The sequence below is a fragment of the Corylus avellana genome, chromosome 4 (genome assembly GCF_965113065.1).
Source record: "Corylus avellana chromosome 4, dhCorAvel1.hap1.2, whole genome shotgun sequence".
NCBI classification, from domain to species: domain Eukaryota; kingdom Viridiplantae; phylum Streptophyta; class Magnoliopsida; order Fagales; family Betulaceae; genus Corylus; species Corylus avellana.
Genome location: NC_142493.1, coordinates 17,910,023 through 17,918,791, shown reverse-complemented (window position 1 = coordinate 17,918,791; position 8,769 = coordinate 17,910,023). Strand labels below are relative to the sequence as shown.

Below are 8,769 nucleotides of genomic sequence, written 5' to 3'. Positions count from 1 at the left end.
GTTTTGGTGATTGAATGAATTGATGAAATTGGATTTGAGAATGGAAATGGAGATTCGGAATTGACTAAACTGGTTATTTAGAGGATAACCAGACCTTTGATTACAAACTAATTTCTTTTAACAAATCAGATAATATTTTTCTGGATATCCGAGTACAAAGTCCTTTTATACTAAAAAGAACTACAGAAAAATTATATCCAATTGTAACCATTTGAACTAGCCTGTTTATTACAAAAGAGCTTTAGCCTAATAATCCAATTGATTATCTAGACCTTCGTTCTAGCTCGACGACCTATCCACTATTATTAGACTGATTGCAATTTGCAGCAAGGTTTTTACTGCCGCGGATTTTGAGCATGTACTTGGCTTGGTTGGTTCTCATTCTTCTTAATTAGTATGCCATCTTACTCATTATATAATTTTATTTATGGTTTGCATTATATGACTAATTTACATGATAGCCATTCTCGACAAATGGGTGCTCTGCTCAAAATTCACATTAAAAAAAAAGAAAAAAGAGAGAGATATTGTGCCCAACTAACGTGGGACTAAGCAATAGTGGGTTTCGATTCATTTGAACCAGATAATATCCGGTTAGTTATATTGAAGGGGTATTTTTGTACACTTAAAAAGTGAAAAGATAAAAATACCCCTCCAATATAACTAATTGGAGAGGATTCTGCTCTGATTTGGTAGAGGTATAATAACATCAAATGTGACTGTATTTAAGAAGCCTGTTAAGTCATTCGAGAGTTGGATGGAATGATGAAACGAAAACGGTTGAGGCATTGAAAGAGATGTGGAATAGAGGGTGGAGTATGGAGGATATGGAAGGTTTAAAAAATGGACATTATTCTAAGCTTCTAGGAGAAGCCTGAAAGTGTATCTCTAGGACACAGTAAATGTAATGGTTTCTTTTTTTGTACCATTGTATGGTAACATTAAGACTACTGCGGTATGATTGTGATTTTATTGTGAATGCTTATTTAGACTTTGATGTTTGTCCTCAACTATGTTGATTTACTGCTGTGAGTTTAATGTCATGTTCACATTGTGCCTATATTTGTTTATATTCCCCTAGCTAGTGGCTTGTCATGGATGTTGTTTAATTCAGTTTGGAAATCACCCAATAGGTGGAAAACTATTTTGAAAACAATTGTCCAAACGACTTAATCACTATTTAATGTTTTCGAAAACTATTTGCCAAACACTTTTTTAACGAAAAAACAACAGTGAAAGGTTTTCTGTTATTGTGTTCGAAAACACTTCTTAAAAATGAGAACAAAAACTGATTTGCCAAACGAGACTCCCTTTTGACACCTCATAGCATTTCCTTGGTGGTTTAACAAGGGAGATGCGACTATGAGAAGAACGCTAGGACCTTTGGAGTTTTTAAGTTGTATGTGTAACTTTGGTTGTTTACATGTTTATGCATATTGTATGATACCCTTTAGGAGTGTTGTAATCTCTAGGAAGGAGTCTTGGGTAAGAGATAAATTAGGTTCTGGTATCATAAAATGGGGAAGAAAAACACATTTTGGGGCATAACGATTGAATAGTCCCCGAGGAATAATAAATTGTTCTGGGTAGAATGTGCTTGATCATTAGGTTTTTAAGTGTATGATTAGGATTTTTGAATAGTGTTTTGACTAATATTAGAGTATGACTTGCAAAGATAACAAATTTGACATTTTGGTAAGTCCGTGGTTGGATTTGAGCATTCAAGGTAAGTACTTGCCCATGGAAGGGTAAAAAGTCTTGTCCTTAAACATGGATAATTTATTTATAAATTGTTCATTTTGATACTCATGCCTTTCATAAAATTATATTGTGAGCCTAACATGTTATAACATTGATATACTACTGCTTTGTTATTTATTGCTTACAATGAACTATTTCATTTTAATACTCACGACTTTCATAAAATTACGTTGAGACCTAACATTTTATGACATTGATTTTCTACTGCATTGTTATTTATTGCTTACCACGAACTAAATTATGTTTTCCAATTGGTTATTTATAAATTGTTGTGTGTCGTATCACCATAGAAAAAAATTTAAAAAAAAAAAAAAAAAAAAGGTGCATAATCTGGGGTACATACACACTATTATATAGGCTTGACCTTATGGCCTAGATTTAGTAGATTTAGGATGCCATATCCATTGGCCAGAGTGACAACTGCGACCATCAACGGATGCGGATCACAACTTGTGGCATTACTAGTGGTGTGGATCACCCCGGGTTTGAATCATTAAGGATGACTTGCTATGTACCTCACTAAAGAACCAGTATTGTACCAGAGGTCTTATAGGACGTGCAAATCTCACCATAAGAGGGTTAAGTGGTAGGCCTTGTGAGAACGGTTATGGACTGTGAATGGTTTACAAATATTATGTTGCACACTTCATCAACATTATTTTATGCATTAAAGCTACAATATGTTGTTTATGAGATTATGACTCAAACCCCTTTACAAGTGTACTATTTTTCTCTAATGGTGTAATAATGCAAATAACAATCACTGGCATGATGTATTCAAATATCATACTATTATTACTATTTCTAACATGCCCAATCTTACCATTTCCTTTCAATTAAGCCAAGCTCACTACATGCGCTAGGTTCCGTTAACGATCTACTTACTGAATTGTTAATCTAAGCTGAAAGGCTAAGTACTTCCGTGTCAATTATTATAATCAATTCAAACTAGAGCCTCCAAGAACAATACAATCATAAGTATACAATACCATCTCAAGTACAACTATACACTAATGATATGCATAAATCTGCTTCTACAAGCCTTCGCTCAGCATCCCAAGCCTTGCGAACGACCCTAATCTACTCTCCTACAATAACCTTGCTAAACTATAAAACAAAGATGTTTTGTAGGAGGAAAAGTAACGCATTTTATTATGATATTTGTCATTACGGGTAGTACCTCTAATTAATTAATTTTATGGATGCTACAAAAATTTTAGTAATTTTAGAATCATCGTTGAGGAAGTTATTAATGTCGACCAATCTGCTTGCTTAGATTATTATTATCATCGAGAATATTGGTAGATGGCCTCAAGCTTTGGAAGAACTGACTTAAGCCAACTCAATGGTTATTTTAGATATGTATAGATATTGCGTGTGGCATAATACATGTATTTTGATGGTAATGTATTAGCAATATGTTTATTTGATGTAATGACTTGTATTTCTGTAATAGAAGCTCTGGTATGTTTTGTACTTGAGTTTGTGGAGTCAAAAAGAAAAGAAAATTTTATTACATGATTATTTCTGCTGCGAGAATTTTAGTAAGCAATATTGTTGCATGGGAATTCCAGATAATTTTTACTTATAACTTGTATTTTAAGTCAGGTTGTTACATCTCTCTCTCTCTCTCTCTCTTGGTTTGAAAGAATGGGTAAGGGGGCTGCAACTAAAGAGGGATGGGGAGGGGTGTGTTTCACACATCCAACCTATACCCTCACCCTCAACCATACTTTTCCTTTTTTTCACCATTCCCCATTAATTGAAATCCACCAACCCTTTTAGATTCTAACTAAGAGCATCCTCAATGAGTTCTCTAAAATTTAGCTAAAATCAGCTCTTTAAAGTTCAGCTAAAAAATCTACTTTTGTTAGTTTAACTAGCTACTTTTTATAAGCACCAAACATCAAGCTCTCCAAATATTTCTTTACTTTAGCTAAATATATATTTTTTTAATTGATTGTTAGTTGGTTGAAACGGATCCGACTTGCATACTGTGATTAAAATAAGAGGAAATCTGCTGTTAAAAATTTTAACGGATAGGATTTAATATTAGAGAAACGATGTCATGGCGCACACAACACGCGAAACAATACAAACAACGTTTGTTTTTGAAAAATCAAAACAAAGATGAAGAGTTGTACTATGCACATAGAGCCCCATTGATTTATAAAGATTACCCTCGCTACAAAACATAGCGAGGGTAACATGGATGAGCATCCACTAATGCAAATTTTATGGCTGAAAATGTCAATATGAACAAATTGGTAAATGTCATGAATTCTTAAAGTAAAAGCAAAGAGGAGGACCATCCATAAGAACCAGATAATCAATTATAAGAAGGTGAAATTGACTAAAAATTATGGTCCTCTGTTCGTACATTATAGAACAGGGGAGAACAGTGGGTTTTCTAACTCCTTTATCGTGGGTGATTCCGTGGTTGAAATCAATTTTTATGTTCCACTACTCTTCACCCCTAATCAAATTTTTATGTCCCATTTTTATCGACTATTTTGATGAACCACTAATACATCCTCACAAATATTTTCATAGGAGATTTCAAATGAGTCGTCCTCTTTTTCACCATATTCAATATGCAATTGAAGCTAACGATACTTATTCTGTCCAACGAAGAGATGGTTTCCAAAGGCTCGTTTTTTCTTCCCTTTAGAAGATCATGGCCACGGTGAGGATGCTTGCATATGGTGTTACAATTATTCGCTTTAACTAACCCAACAATAAAGGCATAGCTAAATTGCTAGCGGAAGTGAAAATCGTGGATTTCCAAGCATGTTGGGGAGCATTGACTGTATGCACTGGAAATGGAAGAACTGTTCGGCTCCGTGGCAAGGTATGTATTGTGGTTATATCTGCGAACCAAATATTATTTTGGAAGTAGTGACTTCATACGATCTTTGGATATGTGATGGAAACCCACAATAATGAATAGAAATATGCTAGAAATAATACCTCATTTAGGGTAAGAGAGACCACAATACTTCGATTAGGGTTGAAGATAAACCACAAACAAGTTTTTGCTTAAATATTTTCTCAAGCCCCTTTTGTTTGGTAATGGCCTATTTCTAGGAATATGTATTCCCATGGGAATAACTAATCCCTTACATAGAGGAATAGTTATTCTTCTAAAAAAATGAGAGGAATAGCCATTTCTTAAGGAATATAATACATTTTCTAAAAATACCCATGTTATTTTTTATTTTATTTTAAACTTCAAAAAACAAAAAAACAAATAATAAAATGGGTGTGGTCACACCACCCCCGTTGCATTTTGGGGTGGTCGCGGCCACCCTTGTTGCTTATCGGGGTGGCTGCGGCCACCCCCGACTGCTGCTGTGGGTGGCCGACCACCCACTTATTTTTTTGGTTTTTTTTTTTTTTTTTTCAAAAAAAAAAAAAAAGAGTTGAAAAAAGAAAAAGTAAATAATATGAGGATTTTAGTAATTTTGATTCAATTCCAGTTTTTGCATGTATTGTTACCAAACTAAAGAATAAGAATAGCTATTTCATTCCACTCTCCTCGATTTCCAATAATAACTATTTTCTTTCCTAGTGGAATACGCATTCCGTGAACCGAACGACTTTCATCAGTTACATTGGATCCATATTTATTCTATTGAGACATGAAAGAAAGAATTAGACTTAGACTATAATATGAAGTCTACGTAATATGAATTAAACTATAACTACACTATGGCTAGGCTAACGGCTTCTTAAATAATAAGGCTTAGACTTAAAATAGGACATGACTTCCACTAGTTCACCCAAATAGAAGTAGGACTTTGGACTTCTTCTATTGCTACGTTGATGTTGATATCTATCATTCCTCTCCCCTTAAAAATAACCATGTCCGCAAGGTTGATCCTATAGAGAGATTAATGGTTTCTCATTGTCGCCTAACTTCTCCTTATTGGCATCATGGTCTTCAAATCCTGATTCTGGTAATGTATGCTTCAATAAAAAAAAAATGCCTAAGGGACTTGACATCTATGGCCCAGAGTAAATTTTTTATTACAATTAAAACAAAGACCCTTTTTTGCCTCATCCCAAGAAAGTCTCTTGGCTAGACGTGATGGTGTTACCCGTTAATTAGTAGGCATAGTAGAGTTGTGCGGTGTTTCCTCTTGCTTGGAAAAATTGGATTGTCGTGGATTTTCGGTTGATTAATTTCTTTTTTATTTGTTGACCGTCTCATCTCTTATACATGCTAATTCCATTGCATCACAAAGAGTGCGCAGTTTGAACATCGGCACTCATGCACTATTCTCTTCCTTCACTCTTCCAAGAAAGGTTCCCACAAGTGCCTTTTGAGGCCATCCACTTACATGGTTTGCAACTCATTTGAACGCACATTGATATTCCCTCATCGTCCCATGTTGTTGAATTCTTGGCAGTGCTTCGTCATAATCCTCTACTTCAATAGGCTTGAAACGGACTATTAGCTCCTTCTTAAATACTTCCCCAGTGATTGTAAGGTTCTCCTCCCTATACACCTTCTTCATCCATTGCCACCATTAGTTGGCTTCCTCTTCTAAGTGAAAGGCAGTCAATGTCACCTTTTGATCATTAAGTATTTGTTGGTACTTACTGCACTACCCGATCCAACCAAATCGTGGGATCATCCCCCGCACATTGATGAAAATTCAACTTGGTTGCGCGTGGCATATTCAGATGGTTCTCTACACCCGTCACCTTGGGCCCACTCGAGTTAACGAATTTCTCCTTTGGCGAATGAGATGTTGACCTCTAATCATTGTTGTCCTTCTGTGTCGAGGAGTAAGTTTGGAAAATTAATCCCCTAAGCTCATGGAACGACTCCTCCATCTTTGACTCTGTAGGCACCTTTTGCATTGCTTCTTTCAGCTTAAGAACTTCGGCTTCTAGTTTCTCAATACGATCTTTGTTGGTAGACATAGCTTTGATACCACATTGATGGAAACCCACAACAATGAATATAAATATGCTAGAAATAATAGCTCATTTCGGGTAGGAGAGAGCAAAATACTTCGATTAGGCCTGAAGATAATCAACAAAGAAGCTTTTGCTTAAATATTTTCTTAATGTTTACATCGGTTATATTGGAACCTTATTTATACTATTAAGACATGAAAGAAAGAATCAGACTTAGACTATAATAGGAAGACTACGTAATAGGAATTAAACTATAACTACACTACGTATAGGCTAAAGGCTAAAGAAGATAAATAATAAGACTTAGACTTCAAATAGGACTTGACTTCCACTAGTGCACCCAAATAGAAGTAGGACTTTAGACTTCTTCTATTGCTACGTTAATGTGGATCTCTATCAATATGTCATGCTTTTTTTGGGGTTAACCGGGTTTTATAATGATATAAACATGCTAGAAAGATCATTTATATTTTCTAACCTCGCTCAAGGGTGTACTCCTCCTGTCACTTATGCTGTGAATAGTCATGACTATAATATAGGATACTACCTTGTTGATGGCATATATCCGCAGTGGGAAACATTTGTGACAACGATTTCATTTCCACAAAGGAATGAGAGAATAATTTGCTAAAGCCAAAGAGTCAGGAATGAAGGATGTGAAGCGTGCCTTAAGAGTACTTCAAGCATGATTTACAATTGTCCGTGGAACTGAACGATTTTTCCATCTTGAAACACTCAAAGACATTATGATGGCATGCGTAATTCTACATAACATGATTGTTGAAGATGAGGGGGCTAATAATGGAGCAGAAGACCTTGAATATGAACAAGTCAATGAACCACTTGAACCAGTGACACTCGAGGATACAAATGACTTTAATGAGTTCATTGAATGCCATTATTATATTAGAGATAGGAAAACTCAACTCTAGTTGGACCTCTTCGAGCACTTATGGCAATTGCATAGTGAGACATAAGAACAATCGATGAAATTTATTCAATCCTACTAAATCTTCTTTTCTTTTTCTTTTTAATTATTGGGTGTAAGCATGTGTGGCATGTGTTGTCAACGTTCACTTGCTTATTGATTAATGTCACTTGTTCATTTTCTTTTTAATTCATACTTGTTGATAAAAATCTTTAGAGCTATATACTTGCTTCCTGTACATCAACGTTCATTTCAAGACTCAAGAGAAAAAAAAATGACTTCCAAGTTCACATTTAGTATTAGATTAACGTTACATTTCACATCCAGACTCATTTATTTTAATAATACAAAAAAGAAGACGCAACATGAATCCTTAATTTGTTACTAAATTTCAATTTCTCTTTATTAACATGACAAAACAATAGAATTTTAAGCCATTATGATAGTAATCCTGCTCAACAATTCATGTTCACTATATCATATCCCAAAAAATAACTTGGATCAACAATGTATTAAGCAAAATTCGCACAAACAACTATTAAACTTGGGATTACCAAAAAAAAAAAGATTGTAGACATCATCTTATTCACATGATAGCATGAAGTGCCCAACAAAGACAACTTAATGTTTCATAAACCAAATTTAAAAAAAATAAAAATAAATAAATAATAGACCTTATTATCAGCGACATAACAAAGATCTTTGTATCATATTTACTGCATTCCCTAAACAAGCCCGCTGACATTAAATTGAAAGCCTTGGCAAACAAAGCATTATCATATAAACTCTCAATGAGCAAATCCTATGACCAAAATAACTACATTCTAATTTTGTTTAAACTACATTACCACAAAATAGACTTGCATGTTAATTGTTCAAACTACGTTACAATATTGGACCATGTTCATAACCTAACTATTTAGTCCACAAAATAGACTCTCCACAAAATACATTTAAGAAAATACATCAAACACATGTAAAAAAAAAGCCTTGCTAGAAGAAGTATTCCTCGAGATGTTGAAAAGGTTGAACTCATGCGTGACTAAGTGATTGTCATCAGAGTGCTTGCTTTAATCAATAACTAATCAATCAAAGTGATTATGGAAAATAAATAGTTGAATAGAAGCTAAATTTGTACAATCCTATCTCTA

At 34.5% G+C, this 8,769-nt stretch overlaps 1 pseudogene; it reads left to right on the top strand.

Moving 5' to 3' along the window:
* Positions 1 to 4,397: 4,397 nt before the first annotated feature.
* Positions 4,398 to 7,622, top strand: LOC148586394 (uncharacterized; annotated as a pseudogene).
* Positions 7,623 to 8,769: the final 1,147 nt, after the last annotated feature.